This window comes from Alligator sinensis, unplaced genomic scaffold (genome assembly GCF_000455745.1).
Source record: "Alligator sinensis unplaced genomic scaffold, ASM45574v1 scaffold485_2, whole genome shotgun sequence".
NCBI classification, from domain to species: domain Eukaryota; kingdom Metazoa; phylum Chordata; order Crocodylia; family Alligatoridae; genus Alligator; species Alligator sinensis.
Window position 1 is genome coordinate 1,033,382 of NW_005842069.1, and position 19,018 is coordinate 1,052,399.

Sequence of the window (19,018 nt, forward strand, 5' to 3'; positions counted from 1 at the left end):
ATGGGGTGGGAGACAGTGTCAAAGGCCTTGCTGAAGTCCAGAAAGACTACATCCACGGCAACACCTGCATCCAATGCTTTTGTGACCTGATCGTAAAAGGCAATCAGGTTGGTCTGACATGACCTGCCCCTAATGAAACCGTGCTGGTTGCCCTTGAGCATCATCCCCGATGCCGGCCCATCTCAGATGTGCTCCTTGATGATCTTCTCAAAGAATTTCCCCAGGATTGAGGTAAGACTGATGGGCCTATAGTTGCCCAGGTCCTCCCTCCTCCCTTTCTTAAAGATGGGGACCACATTGGCTATCTTGCAATCATCTGGCACCTGGCCCAAGCACCACGAGCGCTCGTGAAGCTGTGCCAAGGGCCCAGCAATAACCCCTGCTAGCTCCCTCAACACCCTGGGGTGGAAAGCATCTGGACCTGCTGACTTGAACACGTCCAGCCCCTCCAGAAACACTCTAACCCAGTCCTCCTCAACCTTAGGTCTTGAGGCGTTCCCCTAGAGTCCGTCTTGAAACACGGTGGGGGAGTCCCAGTCCCTGCACAAGAAAATGGAGGTGAAGAATTTGTTAAAGAGGTCTGCCTTCTCCTCTGGCACAACCACCAGATTGCCAAGAACATCTTGCAGGGGCCCCACATTTCCCAGTGCCTTCTTCATCCTCCGTATATATTTGAAAAAGGACTTTTTATTATCTTTGATCTTGGACGCCAGTCCTAGCTCTATGTCCGCCTTAGCTTTCCTAGAGTAATAGAAGCCTTCTGGGACAGGTTCCAGGAAACCCCAGGGTGAGCACAGGGAATTGAACATGAGATCAGGACCCCACCCAGCACACTAGTCTGGGAGAGATGGAGGCCTATACCCCAATGATTGCAGCAGGAAGTGTGGCAGGAGATTGAGAAAAGGCAGGATCTGGGAATCATCCGGCTGTCTTGAAGTCCGTGGTGCAGTCCAATTGTACCGGTGGTTAAACTGGATGGGTCACTTCACTTGTGTATGGACTTCAGAAAGTTAAATGACTTAGTGACCTTTGACGCCTTCCCCATGCCACATATAACCCACCTCATTGAGAGAATCAGGGAAGCCAGATACATATCAACCATCGGCCTGGTCAAAGGATACTGGCAAATCCCAATGCGAGCCACTGACTGTGCCAAAACCGCATTTGGGACCTCTTGGGGCCTGTCTGAATTTGTATGGATGCCCTTTGAGCTGAATGGCGTGGCAGCCACTTTTCAGAGGCTTATGGACACCTTACTGGCACCCCACGTGGCATATGTGGCAGCCTATATCGATGATATCATCATCTTCACCCCCGATTGGAGTCAGTACCTCACGGCCCTAAGAGCAGTCCTGGGAGAGCTTCAAACATCAGGGTTGGCTGCCGATCCAAAAAAATGCAAATTGGCAGGAACAGAAACTAAGTACTTAGGGTTTCGGGTAGGACGGGGAGCCATTCGTCCCCTGGCAGACAAGGTGGATACTATATGACAATTTCAAGAACCACACAACTGTTGACAACTCCATTCCTTCTTGGGTCTCATTAATAACTATGGGAGGTTCATACCATTTTTTGTGGGCCTTGTCGCAACCCTTACAGATGCACTCAAGGTGGGGCCAGCAGCAGTGCTAAAGAGGACACCCGAAATGCAAAGAAGCTTCAAGGAGCTCTAAAGGAGGCAATGTATTGCAACATTGTGGTACACACTTCTGATTTCTCTTCCCCTTTTATCTTGCAGATGGACACATCAGGCAGGGCCCTCGGGGCTATACAGCTGCCAAAATGGGGGGAAGTTGAGCACCTGATCGCTTTCGCAAGCTGTAAACTCAACCACACCGAAACCAGGTACACCACAATCGAAAGGGAGTGCCTGGCAATACGCTGGGTGATATAATATTTTAAATATTATTTGATGGGGTGGGAATTCCAGGTGGTGAGAGACCATGCCCCACTGCAGTGGCTAACCAAGAAACAAAGTGAAAATCCCATATCACTCTCTGGGCTCTGGCTCTACAACCATTTAAGTTCATGGTACTGCATCATCCTGGCAAGGATAATTTTGTAGCGGATTTCCTCTCTAGATGTTGTAGCTTAGTGGAGCTGGCTGAGGAGGCACACCAAGCTCATGAAGAGGAACATCAGGCCATTCAGGAAACCATACGAGGGATTCAGCTGCCACAAGATAACTTAAGGGGGGAGGTCTGTGGCAGTAAGAAGCCCCCACAGACACTGGAAGGGGGTGGGGGAACCCCATGAACCCCATGCTACCCAAACAAAGCCCCCTCCCCAGACAAACTTACCTCCCGGCACTCAATTGGAGCCGGAGCAGGTGCTACAGTCATGCAAGCCAGTGCTATGCTGGCTCTTCAATCAGCTCTTCCTGGGGCAGGGAAACCCTGGGCCAATCATGGTGGCCAGAGATGCCACCACGGGAGGATTGAAAAGCCCACTGGAACCCAGAAGCATGGGGGAGGAGGAGCACATTCTTGAGAGGCACACCTTGTGTGGGGAGGCTCCAGTGGCCGACAGGAGCCTTGAAGTTGGCTCAGGGCTGGAGTCCAGAGCAGGGGAAGCGGTGCCCCTGCATTAGACTGGGAGGGGGAAACAGTTCCATCCCCCCCCCCAGCGTCTAATTTCCAAGCAAATTCATCAGAGGCAAGGAGGGGAGGACACCAGAGAGAAAAAAACAGAAAAGAGGAGACAGAATCCTAGCCCAGCCGCAATCAAGGCTGGGATTCTAGCAGCCATAACAGCCAGGCTAGCCCATAGGAATTTACACTGATGCTGGTCCCCCAGGAAATCGGGGTCTACCGGGCATGGCTGGACAACATAGACTTCATCAATTGGTTGGTGAGTGGACAGGGGGTAGGGCAGGTGGAGCCCCGTGGAACATCGCGTCGAGACCATGGGTACCTCCATCTCCAGGGTCCCTAGGAATAGGATCACCACTGAACTCCTCCTTTTTCATCCAGTAACACCAAGTCATGGCAGGTGAGTTGAGGGAAGGGGGTGGTCCCGGTCAAGACGGATGGTACAGCACTCACCACATCATGCCTAGGTACTTCCACACAACTATTTAGGACTATGTTGAAATCATGTTGGATAAACAGGATGATCAAAAGAGACTGAGTCATCTTGCCTATCAAATGTTTAGGGGCTGGTCCTTAATTTGATTGCAATTCATGAAGACTGAGGAAAATGAAAGGGGTGTTCTGTATTATGACAAAACCACACCCTGACAACACATTTTTTTCCAGTCTTTATTTTTAAAAAGGAACACACGAGCACCACATTAAAATCCAATTTGCCTAAACTCGGGAGAAGCTTATGTTGATAACACATGTAACCTGGCTGGTACTAGTTGGAAAACACAAAAAAAGAAGTGTGATAGATATTTCTGGGCAGGCACAGAATATAACCTTCTTGCATGATTACTGTCTTTTCATGAACAGAATCTCTCAGCTAGAACAATTTGCTCTATAATAGAAAACAATCCCATCTGGAATACAATTTTAGATAATTTCTAAGCAGAATGCTTTAAAATGACATATTGAAATTTACATCATTAAAATGCATGATATAAAAACTTTTGATAATTATTTTCCCATATATTGAAATTCCTGTCATTAAAAAAAATCTTATTAGCATTTACAATAACTGTTTCTGAAAAATTATAAACAGAGCAGAAAATGAATACTGATCTGGATCTGTGAAATCAAATATCACATGACATATTAATAATACAAGAAGTTAATAGGATTTCTCTTTGTATGAGCTTTGGGAAACAAAATCTCAGAAGCTTTAATCTTTGTGAAATCACTATGGCCTCCAATGCCTTTAGTTAATGAGAATAAACAGCTTCACTTAAAAAGCTTAAATGTAGGGATGGGAGGTAGTGAGAAGGTTCTAATTTGGATATTTAAAAATACCAAATCTTGAACATTTGCACATTGAATTTTAAAAGCTTTTAGTCAAACCAAATAACATGAAAAAAGAATTACTTTCCCTCAGTAAGAGAGACATTACTAAAGACAGTAAAGAATGTCTTCATTTAGGGAAGCTACTGTAGCATAATATTAGAATTCATTAAACACTGTAATGCACTGAACAATAAACAGTTAATTCACTGATTCACTACAATATTTGTCACTATATTGTTTGTAACTATGCAATTTTGATGTTTAATTGCCGTTCCTATGTTTTGTGAGCACTTGGTCTTTAAAGTTCTAAAACACAGCTTCTGAGAGAGAGGAATCATCTTGCAATGCTCTTGGAAGAAATACAAGTTGCTGATTTCCTCCCTGATCTAAAGTAAATAAATTGAAAATGTTATACTGAAAGTACCTACATTTTACTGTTGTTTTAAAACATAATGAGTGCATTAGAAAACTGCACTAGATCACAGTATTCAGTACTTGGTTCTATGTTTAAGGCTAGGTAAAGGAGTTACACTTATTGTGCAGTAAAAGCACAGAGAAAATGCTCTACAACTGTAACTGAATAGATGGTCAGGGAACATAGAGTGGATCCCAGCCAAGGATAACTCTCGATGTGGTATCAGACCTCAGCACTGTAGATGACAGAGCTGTAATGAGTATCTTTATGAAATCCCATTGCGACTCACATTAGATCACATTCCACTGGCAATCTATGAGGCTTTGCACCACCCCACCTCAAAGGGCAGCAACTCTAGTTTTGGCCTGAACTTGCATGGTCTGCTCAAGCGCCGAGCTGGCTCTGCCCCTTGGCTCTCAATAACCCAAGGTGGCAAAGCCCCTGTTTCCAATCCCCACCCACCTGTTCCCTCTAGCCAGCTATGAGCCACTGTCTGGTATTATTGCTCAGTTTGCAGATTCAGTCTACCCCACCTGGGCATCTATAAAGATTGCCCCTTTTGACTAAGTGCTGTGCTGTTTTCTGGACACTGTATTCACACAGGGGGTTATCCAACATGTTCATCTTGTACAGTATTGTTTTGAAACATCTGTATCCCAATCTCAGTCTGTTCAGCTTGACCCATAATTCTCTGTCAAAGTTGTACCTAATGGGGAACTCATTTGTTGCTGGTATAAAATGTTGTAGGAATAGATTTCAGACCAAATTACTCTGAACCATAATTTCATTTCCACTTACCCCACTCCTTATCTAAATTTAGCATAACACACAAGGCCACAGTACTTGGCCTGCCAGACTCTCCACAGACACAGAAAACTGGCAGCAGGAGAGCTGGATTAACCTGAACAGGATTAAGGTCTGTCTTCTTATGTCAATTGGTCTAATGACCAAGAGTGAAGGGAATACATCTGTGTGTGTGTAAGTTGTACAGCCTGTTATGTAGGGCCCTGTTTAATCACAGTTTTGCGTTTTTAATTAAAATTTTAAAAAATGATTTTCACAAAAAATGCAATTTACATGTTTGCCTGAGACTCAGGGGATTGAGCCCCTGAGCTTCCTCTCAAACAGCACCCCCAGTGACAAGTCAGCAACTGGGGGGGGTGTCCCATGGTGATCCCAGAAGTGGCTGCAGCTGCTTCTGGGAGCACAACAGTGCTCCACTCCCTGGCCAGTGCTTGCAGGGGGGGCACCGGCACTCCCGCCTGCCCCCACTGCCCACTGCCTATGTGGTAAGCGCAGCCAGTCAGGAGTGCGCCCCCTATGTATGCACCTCCTATGCATTGCACTGGCCCCTCCCCTACCTGGTGCCAACAAGATGGCACCAGGTAGGGGAGGGGCTGTTTGAAAGGAAGCTCAGGGGCTCAGCCTCCTGAAGCTCAGGATTTGTGTCCCCAATACACATGCACAGAACCCAGACACCTAGGACACAAACACACACACACAGAACCCAGGCATCCAAGACAATCAGTGGTGGCTCAGCCATTCAGCTCCACTCTGGAGTCTTTCACAGCCTGGGGAGCCTGTGAGGCATGCTGGAAGGTGTGTAAAAGCCCTTCCTACCTGCTAGGCTTGGGTTCTGCAAGCAGGCGTCAAGTCTCTTCCCCTCCCCACAAACGCTAGCGTGTGTTCTTCTTCCTCCCAGCTTAATAATGGGCACTTAGAGTAAAACTCAAACCTTAAAGGTAATGTTAATTTACTTTGAATGGTGAATGGACTAAAAGCAGAAGTATTGTCATACAGACTAATACTAGTAGTTAATTTAATCCTGTCTTTGATCTGCAACAGTGAAGAGGACCAGTTGCTAGTTGCTTCTGAGTCAGGTGCAAGAATCTCTCTGATGGGCAGCTACTGCAGAACCGTCTTAATTGAAGGCATTAATTCTTTTATTGCTATTGCAATCCTTTTATTGCATGTGATTTCCTAAATTCTTTTTTCCTTGCATGTGGCCTTTTAAGGTGTGTCTACATGAGCATACATATGCCTCTTGCAGGATCTCAAACCCCTTCAAGACACTGCAAGACGCATGTGTGGGAATAAAAAAAAAAACATTCCCCGCTTTGCATATTTGCGGCGCAGGGGCAAAGTTTGCCATCTGGATATCCAGGTTTCTAAAAATACCCCAGGAGAAAAAAGCAGGGCAGGACACTGTCCTGGATCATGCCCTGAGGCAACCAGAGGCTCGGTCTTCCATAGAGATGCTTTGGTAGCCAGCCAGAATGCAACTATGACTGGCCCTTTCCCCGGTGCCGACTCACACTGCCTGCCCATGTAGAGTAGGCAGCGGTGCAGGTTTCATCAACCAGGGCCTGGGCCCCATGCCAGGTACGTAAGGGGTGAGGAGGGCTGGAGGATGGGGGAAGGGACCATTGTAGAGTCCCTGCCTGGCCTCAGCCCCCTCCCCTGCTCACTTCCCCAGCTCCCCAATCATTCCCCCAGCTTCCCCCTCACTCCCTCAGCTCTCTTATCTCTCCCCAAGCTTCTCTATCCTTCCTCCAGCTCCCCAATCTCTCCTTCAGTTTCTCTCTCCTTCCCCCAACTCCCCACTTGCTTCCATGCCCGGCCCCCCTTCCCCCCACCCCCCACAGAGCCTGCATTCACTGGCTGAAGCAGCAGCTGCAGGGGCTACTTGGGGCCTCATGACACACGTCCCAGCACCCCGTCCACCATGCAACAGGGAGCAGCAGGACTTGGCCCTACACAGCAGGATGCTGCACAGTTCACTTTCAGGCAGCTCAGGGCTGTGACCCAGGGCCCCACAATGCCCACAGGGACTGTCTGCCATACCAGGCTGGGCCCCATGTGGACAGAAGCTGCCTGACCAAATGGTGCAAAGGGCCCCTGGAAGCAGGGCCCAGACTAGCATGGCAAGCATTCACCGTGAGCAATGCGGGATCCCAGGTCACAGCCCTGAGATGTCCAAAAGCACACCATGCCATGCAGTGCCCAGGCAACAGTAGCAGCAGTGTGGTTGCCAGGTGGCCAGGGCCAAGCCCCAGGGAGTGATCACAGGGCTGGGAAGCAACCAGGGAACTGGGGAAGTGAGCAGCAGGGGCTGGAGGATTGGGCAGGGGGGCTCTGACCCTGCACAGGTGGGCCCTGCACAGGTGGGCTGTGGCCCTGCAGGGGAGGGGTGGGGCCCTCCATGGAGTGCAGTCCATGTGCTGTGTGGGAGGCTGTGCCCTGTGGTGGGCCGGGGACCCACCCTTACTGAGAAGCCCCCCACAGTCACAGTCTCCCCATTCCTACCCACCCCTCCCACACACACTGACCAGCATCCCCCCAACATCCCTCCACACCCACCCCATATCCACCCATACCCCTTCCCACTGCTCCCCCACAAACCCCACATCCCCCCATCACACACCCATGTGATAAGAAATCCAAAAGTAAACATCAAAACATATATTCAGAATTTACTGTATTATGTTGATAGGAACAGTTCTAGGCTTCCACATTGCTTTAACATTGTAAATATAGCAATACAACATTGCCCAGCTGGTCAATCCCTCTCTCTCAAAGTGATTTTAAGGGTGCTATTTCAGCAGTCCATCTGGCACAAGGGGTAGCATCCTCAGATACCAAATGGTCATGCCTCAGAAGCTTCTGAGGACACACAACCCTGAGCTGCTGGGTAGGGCCCCAGCCTCTAGCTCCCCCTGGCAGAAGATCCAGGAGGAGCTTGGCAGGGTTATTTTGCCCCAAGTGGCATAACTTGCCCTACAGCAAAGTGCATGTCCGGGGACATGTGCTGAGGCAAAAAGCCCTGGCTCAATTTGTGCCACTTCTATGCGAGCTGCTGCAAGCACACATGCCTGCATGTGTGGACATGCCCTTAGACTTTAAACAAAGGCTGTATTGTTGTGTAGGCTATACAAATATCTATGTAGAGAAAGCTGTACTGAGCAGCGAGAGGTCTAGTTCTATGCTAAAATTACATCTTGGTATAGTTCTTTCCTGGAAACCAGGAACTGGTATGTAGGATGAGATTTCTAGGAAAAGGATGTTGTTTGGATACTGTCACAATCTTTTTTCCAGGACTTCTGTGTATGTGTAAAAAGAGGGAACACAGAGGTGGTTAGTCATCTTAGTCAAAAGTCAAGGAGAAGGTAGAACAGGGAACACAATGGAGGAAAAAATGGGTCAGACAAGCATGGCATGGCTGTTCAACCTTTTGCCCAAATAAAGTGAATGACACTTAGGCTATGTGCAGGAGTTACAACCACTGTCCAGCAAAAGTTGCTAACACATGCATTCATCCAGTGTCTTGTGGAGTAAACACACCCCATACATGAGAAAGATCTTCTACTTTGTCACCTGTAAAAGAGCTTTTCCTGCTAGAATTAATACTTGATTATTCCATGACTGGGAGGAGTCAAGTAGCATCTTCTCCTGAGCCTTCCCCAAAATGGGGGAACTGTGGTATGGGGTAGGTGCAGGTCCCACAACAAAACACTTCCTGATCAGGGAAGGAGTTGAGCTGCCAATGCCCTCCTGAGCCTTCCACAAGAATTCGGGAACCCCAATCTGTGGAAGACTTGGAGAGTAGTGAGAAAAATGGTAGCTGGACTCCTCCATGGGAAGAGTCCAGCTGCAGCTTCTCCTGAACCCTTCCCAGAAAAGAGAACACCAGTACGGAAAAGGTGTGGGGGCATTTCCCTGTACCTGGACTCTTCCCATGTCGCTGCTTTCCCAGACTTCCCAAAGACTGTTTTGAGAAGTAGAGAAGGGGTATCTGCAGTTTGGAATGCTTATATGCTCCCTCTCTCAGGAAGATTTCTACTGCAGAAAATGTTCCGGAAATTCGTAGCAGTAGAAATGAATGCCTGTCCAGAGGAGACTATACCCAGATTTTATGTAATTGGCTTCCCCTACACTCCAAAACTGACTTTTAAGACTCTATCATTCTGATACCACTCTGTAGAAATGTGAGACTTGATGGCAAGGACAGCTATATTCTTACTTCAATGGAACATCATTGTAGATGTAAAGACATAATTATGCTATTCTGTCACATTTCTTAGAATCTACAGTTAAAATTGTCTCCTGTATTATTCACAGATGTAACCAACGGTATGTGGTACTCAGTACATTTCCTAAATCTTTACAATCTGAAGAGCATTTTGAGAGATAAGGCCAAAACCTAACCAATTTCACTGTATATAAAACATTTGAACAAGCAATCTTGGTTTGTGAGAAATCAGAAATGGCTAGTTAACTTTGGATATTCTGTGCATAGACAAATCAGAGAGAACAGGGTGCTAATTAGTCTGCTTCCACAACAATCTTTCCCATGGATATGTGCAGGGTTGGGGGGGGGGGGGGGGATTTGGGAGATTTACTCTCTGCTACCAATCACATAAAAAGTCTACTGTAGGCAAGTAATACATACTTTAATACATGCTAAAAACTGTTTCCCTAAGTTTCAAGTCATGTGATTTAGTATGTGTGAAAGGCTTTGTCTAAACTAGATTTTTAAACCATGTCAGTTACCATGTTTTAGCTGGCAATTGCTTATGCTTCATCTTTAAATCCTGATCTAGATGAGGCCAGAAATATTATTTAACCTGATCTGTGTATATAATCTAAACTTACATATGCTTATTTGTCTTCCATATTGCCCTGAAAACACATTTAGTAGGACTTTTAAACACACATTATTTTTAATTCACAAATTAGAGATACTGAATAAGTCCGTTTTCTGTGCAATCTTTGTAGACCCTTACTGAATAAATTCACCTAAACTTGGTGATTAGGTGTGCTACAATTCCTTTTTGGTCCTTTACTCTGTTATTACTTTTCCTTCAATCTATTAATACTATTTACATTTAAGCTAGAATCACTATACATTCTTTTTGTTTTTTAAGTAATACTTTTGTAAGAGCCTATATCCAGTTATTTATGTGGAAGACATCATTTTTGCTCTTTGTAGTTAAGCACACCCATTTTTCATTTTATAAATATATTTTTAATTAAAAAAGACAGGACATATGTATTGTGCAATCCTTTACCAAGAATTACCAGTATGTAGTAGGAATGCAGAGAAGATACTTAGCAAGTGGAGAAGGAGGGAATGTAGCCAGGTTATACTACTTCAAAATGGCCTATTTGAAACAGCAATGGTGAAGTGTGCCAGACAAAGGGCCAAAGACCCAAATAAAGGAACATTCATGATGATTAGGCAGAGCTGACAAAAACTGAATAGGAACTTTCTGGAGTAAGGATCTGCTTTGATGCAATGTTTATGGTTTCCACTGCTATGTTACAGTAATTTTGTCTGTGGTTCTGTTTCCTAAATGCTTTGCCCCTTTCTTAATATTTCTTCTCATTTATCATTATCAGGATTTAGGACAGCAATAACCAGCATAATTTTCCTTTTCTTTTTTGAATTATTCTATCATACTTATTTTGTATTCAGTCTTTCCAAATCACTCCAGTTCCCCATACCTTTCCAAAAATAAACTTCCAGAATTTGATAAATCTGGACCCAACCATGCTCTCATAGAAATCAATGAGGTCTGTTATTGGCTTCAGTCGAAATCCATCTAAGCAATTTATTAGTTATCTCCCTTAGCACTCTAAGTTATACATCACTGGGGCCAAGATGACTTGCATAAGTTTAAAAAATTAAGTATTCCCTTATCCACTCTCTATCAATAGCTATTTTAAAGGATTTCATTACTCCATAATTACCCAGACTTCTTTTCCTTTTCCTATTAAAGGTAGTTGTTAAGAGCTCAGTCTCACTCTTTGAGTTGTTATTAATTTAACTCCTCTTATTGATCAGGCCACTTTATCTCACTCAGCTCATTCTCTCTAGATATGATTATAAATCCTTTCTCTTTAACTTCCTTGAGAATGTTAGCATTAACTCATTTGGGCTGCATATGGATATTCCTGCCAGAAGTTTTGGGGAGGGTTAGATCATGTTAAAAATGCCCCCCCCCCCCCCCATCTAATTAGATAGGTGCCAGGAGCCAGTGGTAACACATACGGGATACACGGGGGTGACTAAGGTGGCATCAGTTGCCCATGGCCTGACCTATGGTAAACTGCAGAAGGGAGAAGGGCAGGCAGGATGGGGGGGGTAGCAAGAGGGCTTGTAGGGAGTCAGGGACCTAGTGGGTTCTGCCAGGGAGGCTTAGAGGGCCAGGGGATTAAGAGGAATGGGAGGGTTAGTTGAATCAGACAGCTTTCCAATCCTGCCAAACCTCCAAGAACCATCCAGCTCCCATGCCACCAAAACACCCCGAATCTTATAAACCACTCCAAGGGATGTTTTTACTGGTGTTCACCGGTGCTGGGAGCCTGATTAAACTAAATCAGGGAGTGGGGAATAGACAGCTGATGGAGGGACTGGCAGGTTTGTGTGTGGGATAATGGCTCCCCTGGGGGGAATTGGTGGGAGTCAGGGACCTCTCTCTCCTCACAGAACCAGAAGCTATTTTTAGCTCCACACCCCTTTCAGATGAAGAACCTTCCACCCACAAACCAACGGCCTCCAATCCCACCCACCCCTTCCTCATTCCCAATTTACTTCAATCTGCTCCTTGCATTGACAAATGCCAGTAAAACTAGCACCAGGAGCAGCTTGAGGGATCAGGGGGTTTGGTGGGTTCTGGTGGGGGAGGGATGGCTGGCCCTTTGGGGCAGATTGCCTGTCTCAGGTAGGGGGAAAATAAAAGAGGGGACTCAAAAAGAGAGGACTAAAAAAGCCTGGTGCCTGGAGGGAGGGGGAGGAACAGTGCAGCCCCAGGGCTGGGGCTAGTGGTTGGACTTTCCTAGCCCCAGAGTTTCACTCTGAATCTGTACAGAAGTTCAGTTAGATCAGTCTAGTCATATCCGATCTAACTGATCTAACCTCCCTGCAACTTCTGTACAGTTCTGTTAGATTGACCTAGCAAAGAATCTATATGTAAGGTCCACATACAGGCAAACAAAATTAAATTGGGTGGCCATTTTTATTGTAATCTCCTAAAACCTCCCCAAACATCTGTAAGTACCATTGGTGTTTTTGCTGGTTTTGCCTTCTTTCCTCCCACCTCTAAAAACCATTACTGATGCCTTATTTGGGTGCTATTATTGTAAGATGCCTTTATTTATTATTGCTATTATTGTAAGACGCCTTATTTAGGTGCTATTATTGTACATATATTTTAAAGCCTGTGGGTTATAGCTCAAATCTCAGGATAACTTCTTGCAAGATTTCTTCCTAGGTGTTCCATTAGGTATAACAATAAGTTTTACCATCCAAAGGAATACACCAGTAGTCAAACTCCCACACTTGAGGAGATTTACAGGCAGTTTTCTATAGGAAAGACCCATGGCTCCACCTGCAATTTGATTTTATCAAAATCCTGACACCATGCTTGTATCTAGTCTTAGCTATTACCCCCTACCTTGATGGAAATATTTTCCACTGCTTGTGTTCTGTCAATCCAGTTTTTACCATGATTTTTTCAGGTGGTCATGGTTACCGACAATTTCCTTCTTCTTACTTAAGTGAACCCAGCTGAAAAGAAATAGATACAGAATGGCTATTTGCTGGTGAAAGTGACCTGGATTCTAAAAGTATATCTTTAAGTAAGCAACAAACAAGCAAGCAAATACCATCAACCCATATAAAATATCTGCATGTGGCTGTTGTCTTGTAAAGATGTTAATGGGCCTGAAATGAAATTGAAGAAATATTGGAAAGGACAGGGGGAGGAATAGGACACAAAAAGTGTGTGTGTGGTGGGGGGGAGAATAGCAATATGTTTGTGCTGATTGAAGACATGATTTGACAAAAGGCACAGTTAACATAACACTGAGTATAATCTACCTTGCACATAAACAGCTTATAGTGGACTGTCATTCAGCTTTTATTTTCCCTGGAGCAAACTTGTTCTTATAGGAAACACCATCAATAATAAAACAAACAAATATACAAACAACAAAGAGTTAACTCAAAACCTGTGGTCCTTCCTTGGACCTCAGAGAGGGCAACTCCAGCTCTGTGCTGCCTTTCTAGAAGCCTTCCCTCTCTCTCTCCCAGAAGCCCTGGGAGCTTTTAACTTCCTCTGGGGCCAGGAAATCATGCCTGTCAGCTGGTTCCATGTCCCTGAGCAGGCAGGCTATTATTCATTCCCCCCTCCGGCTGGGCTCCTACCCCTGAATCCTGCACTGGGTTACAAAGCTGAACAGAGGAATTATTATTTGTAGTATCTGTCTGGTTCTCTTTTCTGGCACATTCTGCATATTTCCCCTTTTTTCCAAGTGTAAATTAAATATACGCTCACCACTTCTGAAGCATTGCTTACCATACACAGCTATTCTTTGAATAGTAGCTTATTTTCTTAGAGTCCCACACAAGTTGATATAAGAAAAGTGGGTGCCAATGGTCACTCTTGGCCTATGAATTTTGTGCCCAAAGTTTACAATTTTCCCTAATTATACATACCTAATTAGACACATTTACACATGCATATAGGAACAAAGGACAGGGAGGGGCCATCTGGATTATATATAGTCCAGTCCCTTATACATACTGGGGGTTTTTTGTCTTCATGTTTAGCTTCATATTCCTTATTGAAAATTCTGTAGCTGCCAGTTTAAATTGGGTAATTTACCCAGGCAGAAACAGTGTAAGATAGATTACTTTCTTTTAACTTTTGAACCTTTTCTTTTAACTGTATTCCTTGCTAAACTGCTGTCCTAAACCTGCTGTGTATGACATACACTTGGAGTCCAGATAAACATAACAATTATATCAATATCAAAGGATGTCACTATAAGTTGTCAGAATGCCACTGATGCATTTCCATTTTTTTAAAAATAAAGTCAAGATGCATGTAAACCTGTGTTACAGTATAAAATACTGGTGCCCAAACTTTTGCTTCCACAGGTGAGAAATGTTACATGGGGTTGGTCCATGAGCCAAATCCCACACACCCTGATCCAGACCTGCACTGCCTCAATATGGACTCCTGCCTACACGCTGCCCTGAAAGGAACCAAAACTTCCCTGCTCTGGGCTTGCGCTTTGTGATCTGGCCATCCATGAATGGTCCAATCCGGCCTTGTTCTGCTAGATCCAGCCACATGCTGCCCAATCCAGCAGAATGCTTCTATATTTCTGACCCATGCCACCCTGATCCAGTCCTGTGCCAACTGATCTAGCAATGTGCTGCACCAACCTGGACCCATGCTGGATCTAACCCTGCACTTCCCAATCTGAACTCACTGACCCCTACTCCAACTAGAGCATCACCCAATCCAGCTCTGTGCCAGCCAGCTCTAGCATGCACAGACATGTTATCCAGCCCATGGGGGCTCCTCCCCCCAGGAAAATTTGCCAGCACGGATGCATTAATTAATATTGCAACTGCTCCTCCACTATCAAATTTCCACACCCTGGGCCTGGCAACCTGGCTCCTTGGGCCACATATGGGGTCAGGGCCAGGAGTTGAGCATCCCTGGTGTAGAAAAAACATATCATTCTAAATACAACTGTTTCACCCTATAACTGAAGTATTAGCTTATATTGCTGTCACTGTCACTGTTGTCTTCTTGTATAAAGACTTGTTGAGCCAAAAATGACTTTGAAATCACTGTCTTTTGCCATTGATTTTAACAGATACAGGACTGGGCCCAAATTGCAAAGAACTCCTGTATAAAACTCATTAGTTTCCTGCCCTACTTTTATGTATATTTAAATACCCCCTTACCCTTGTACTTGAAACTCATTTTAAAATTACCTTGTAGCATTTATAATCTCTCTTCCTAAAAAAAGGAATCTATTGTATTGCTTTAACCTTTTTAAATAACCCAGATCATTCCATTAGTCTGCCTGCCCTTTGCTATACCGTCTCCATTTTTATAATAGCCTCTAATAATAAAGTGACTCACTCTGCACTTTGAAGATTCCTTAATCTTACACAATACTACATTTTTCCTAGTGAAATTCAGTCCCACTGATTAAGTTAATACCTACAGATAACACAGCTCAATTTCTTTGCATTTCTACCTGTTACTATGGTGGCAGAATTAGTGTATGTGAAGTAACATGAAAACAATTTTCTTTCCTTCTCTACAATGAAGAGTAGTATCTTGAACACTTAAAATTAAGTAAACTTTGATGTAATTGGTATAACCAGATTTCAGGTCAATCCACCCCAGATGAAAACAAAATGAACAAAAAAAGAGAAAAAAGTCTATGCATTCAGCTTAAACATCAGTTGACTTCAATAAATTAAATTAAATGTTTTAACATTATTTCAACTAGATGTGGATGAATGCACTCTGTTTTGACAACAAATTATTACATTCTCAGCATGAAAGTGTTCAGTGCACTCATTAACAGTGCTTCTGTAATCAGAGCCAGATTTTAAGACTAGAACAAATATGAGTAATAAATACTATGCAGCAATGTGACCGCCTTTGTGAGAGAAGATGATGTAAATCTAAATAAGAAGGACCTTGGGTTTGCTTATATGGTCTTTTCTTCTTTTCAAGTGTTTTTTTCAGGATGCACTTAGAGATGCTTTAATGGGGGGGGGGGGGGGGGGGGGCACATATCATTCAGTCCACCCCACACCAACTGAGAGGATGAGCAACTAGAACAAAATATTTCTGGGGTTCTGTAAGGACAAAGATTGTACCTGACATAAGGAAAGAAGATTTTTCAATAAGCTGTCCTCCTACATCCTCCCCCACCCCCCATCACCAATGCCAAATAACAGTCTGACTCTCAGCTGTGTCCCTCTCAGTTGTGAACATAAGTCATCTTATAAGCATCTTTTCCATGCTTAAATATATGCAGGCCCTTATGGCTATGTAGTAGAAATTTCATTTCTTTTTCAAATTAAGACTTATAGATGTTGCTCTTCTGGCTTTTTCTTTTCTGCTGCTTAGGTGACTAACAGAATCTACAATATGTCAAATAAGTCTTAATGATAAAATATAACAGAATCTCCTTTGAATTTAATAAATCCCTCCGACTACTTTTTTATAGCTGACACAAACTAAGATCTTATTCTAACAGTGTAACATTTTTACCAATATCATTTTATTTTCTTCATTTCTACTCTTTCCTGTTATTACTATAGTGCTGCCAAAGTGAATGACTTTGAATTTGAGACTGAATTCCATGACACCTTTCCTTTGTTCTCAGTACAAGTTGTTTCTATAAAGTTACTACTTTATTTATTTTAAATAAATAGCTAGGCACAAGGGTTAGACTTTCAAAATGATTTGTGTATAAAACTTTTCCATTTCAATTATGGCCAGCACTGTTTTTTAGAGCCTAACTTGATAACATCAATTATATCTACACTCTTCCCCTCCAGCTTTCGATCACACATTAATACCTATACTTTTGACCTTTCAGACTAATGTCCTGAGTGACATTTTAACAAATGCTCTACTGAAATCCTACATCACATTCCCCCTCTTTCCCAGAAAAAAATGTTTGTCACTCTCAGACAATGCCATCAGATTATCTAACAAGCCCTTTCCTTTGACATATACATTGGAAATTATCTAATTTCCTATTCTCTTCCAAATAGCTGGCCATTTAATCACTTATTATAGATTTTAAAACCTATCCTGATATTGAAGTTAGATTCAGCCTAAAATTAGGGAAGCCTTTATGTTTTGTTCCCAGCTTCTCTAAAATACAATGCCCTCTAATAAAGCTAAGCTAACTGCTTACAATATCTAACATAATCAGTTACACACACACACACACACACACACACACACACACACTTATAAAACCTAAAAATGAAAACAAACAGGATAAATATTCACGAAGATTTCAACCACTAAGCTAAAAGGAACCATTTCATGGTTAGGTTTATTAATATCCTGGCCTACAAATTTGCTGGAAAGCAGGGACTAGATCAGCACCTGTAAGATGTTCTCTTTATATATAATCTTAGTCTATAAAGTTGCCTATCTAGTCAGCCTGAAGTCAGTCAGAAGACAAACACAGCTAACCACCTGTTTTAAATGTTGGCCATTGTAAAATAACCCCCTTTAGTAGCCTAGCTTGAACACAACACAAAATACACTTCTATAGCCACGTTTTCAAACTATGACATAAAGGGAAAACTGTAAATGTACAAGTATCTGCTCTGTCCACAAACTCAACTAGCATATTTTTACCAGGAATCCATTGGATATTTGTGTCTACTTTGTAGAATTAAAATTTTATAGTTAATGTAATTTTAAAAAAATCAACTTTGATCAGAAACTGATATCTCACATACTTCAATTAGGTTTATTCTAAATGTCGTGGCATTAGACATAATTCTAATTATTGCATAACCTTTCAGCACAACATAACTTCCCTGCATCCTGGCTTCATGACTACTAAAATAAGTACTTTGCCAATTTTGTATCATTCAAGCCCTATTAAACAATTTTCCTGTACTTCTGCCAAAAGAATTAGCCCTTAAAAATAATAATCCTTTCTACAAAGCCCTTGTAAAAAAGCACTTGCCAGAAGACATTGTATGCATTCATTTGTATAATGTAATTGATTTGCAAATGTTTCAGGATCATTTTTAGTCATGGTTTTGAAAATGCCTACCAACTTGTCTTCACTAAACCAATTTGAAAATTTTGTAATATAACTACAAACTCGTTAAGGGAGATCAGCAGCAAATAGGAAGAGCCCTATTCTCCCCAGCAGCACCTGGGGTGACGAGGAACAATGGCCAGAAGCTGCTAAAGAATAGGTTCAGATTAGAGATTAGGAGGCACTATTTCACTGTCAGGGTAGCTAGGATCTGTAACCAACTTCCTAGGGAGGTGGTCCTCGCTCCTACCTTGGGTACATTCAAAAAGAGGTTGGATGAACATCTGTCTGGGGTCATGTGATCCCAGCGTGTGCTCCAACCAGTGGTGGGGGGTTAGACTAGATGATCTATTCAGGTCCCTTCTGACCCCTAACTACTATGAAACTGACTTTTCTGCTCATCTTTGCCTGGTTTTGAAAGTATGCATCTCAAAGAGAAAACTTCCAAATGGAAGACATTTTCAAAAGGAACTAGATGAGTAACCTTCCATATTACTCCAGCTATCATGAAAAATGATATAACTCACAAAGTGGTTGAATGGCTTAATTTTACATTATACAACATATTCCATGTTCACCTGTTAAATGTGTAATCTCTTCCTACTTTACCAGCTGAACTGCTTTATCATTTCCAAATGACATATGAAAGAAAGATACCTGAACACAATTTTTCAAAACTGATGTCTAAAATTAAGTTTCATAGTCCTAGGTCCATATTTAAATATTTAAAAAACCTGGCTTGTTTTTTTCAAGAGTGTTGATTACTTCCTTTCTGTTCTTAACTGCAATTCAAAACATTGCTTGTGGGGGACCATCAAAAAACAGGCTAACTTCTGCAATCATGAATTACTACATAATAGGGCTGTGCAAAAATTTGGTGGCCATTTCATTTCGAATTTGGATGTTTCAGCAGCTGAAACACTGAATCCAAAATGAAACGCAAGGTTCTGAAACAACTGTGAAATGAAACAGATCCATCCAAACTGTTTTGGAAATGTTTCAGATATTTCAGAAATATTTTGGATGTTTTGGACTGTTTCAGAGGCAGACTTGCAGGGAAAGA

The 19,018-nt window shown here is 43.1% G+C and overlaps 1 long non-coding RNA gene across 1 annotated transcript in view; it reads left to right on the forward strand.

The window, feature by feature from the left end:
- The window catches only part of LOC102380090, a 23,384-nt gene extending 8,621 nt beyond the window's left edge, over nt 1-14,763 (forward strand). Inside the window, exons 2-3 of the long non-coding RNA XR_323812.1 lie at nt 1,739-1,845; nt 14,279-14,763. This is a non-coding gene — a long non-coding RNA (uncharacterized LOC102380090). The remainder of the gene's footprint in view (nt 1-1,738; nt 1,846-14,278) is intronic.
- The last annotated feature ends 4,255 nt before the right edge of the window (nt 14,764-19,018 follow it).